The sequence below is a fragment of the Etheostoma spectabile genome, chromosome 5 (assembly GCF_008692095.1).
Source record: "Etheostoma spectabile isolate EspeVRDwgs_2016 chromosome 5, UIUC_Espe_1.0, whole genome shotgun sequence".
Classification (NCBI taxonomy): domain Eukaryota; kingdom Metazoa; phylum Chordata; class Actinopteri; order Perciformes; family Percidae; genus Etheostoma; species Etheostoma spectabile.
The window spans coordinates 35,046,449-35,047,080 of NC_045737.1; the positions used below are offsets into that span (position 1 = coordinate 35,046,449).

The 632-nt window shown below is 47.3% G+C and overlaps 1 protein-coding gene across 1 annotated transcript in view; it reads right to left on the reverse strand.

The window, feature by feature from the left end:
- Window positions 1-632, reverse strand: part of LOC116689079 (uncharacterized) — a gene marked incomplete at its 3' end in the record, with an annotated part of 6,443 nt that overhangs the window by 2,752 nt on the left and 3,059 nt on the right.

A 632-nucleotide genomic window follows, 5' to 3' on the forward strand; every position in this document is an offset into this window, starting at 1 on the left:
GGCTAACCGTAGCACATGCTAGCGGATGCTAGCTCGTTCTCAATGGCAAAACACTGCTACACAACACATGCTAGTTGACCGTAATCTCCAAAAGAACTACTTCCTGTCCCTGTTCTGCAGGTATTCCTCGTTTAGAAGAAGTCTCCCAGCTAATCCTGCCTTTTACTGACCAAAACTGGAGAAAGTTATCCAGCTGATTTTATCATTACCTAGCTACCGCGCATGTGCGACTCCCAACAAAGATAGTATAGAAGTGAGATGTCTCACTCCGTAGCTAAAACAGAGACCCAAACACACATGGTGAAAAGAGGATCCGCAGCAATAATAATAATTTATACTGTTCATTGAAATACACACACAGGCTGAGGACCTTTACATGCACAGATGGAGAGTCAGAGTGAGTGGGCTGCCAGTTGGACCAACGCCCTGAGCGGGTGGGGGGGTACAGTGCCTTGCTCAAGGGTACCTGGCAGTGCCCAGGAGGTGAAGGGGCATCTCTCTACCAATCCACACTCCATACAGGGACTTGAACCGACAACCCTCTGGTTCCCAACCCAACTTCCTACGGACTGAGCTACTGCCACCCACTACAACAAAAACTATGGTGTTTTTTGAAAATTAAACCATGTAAA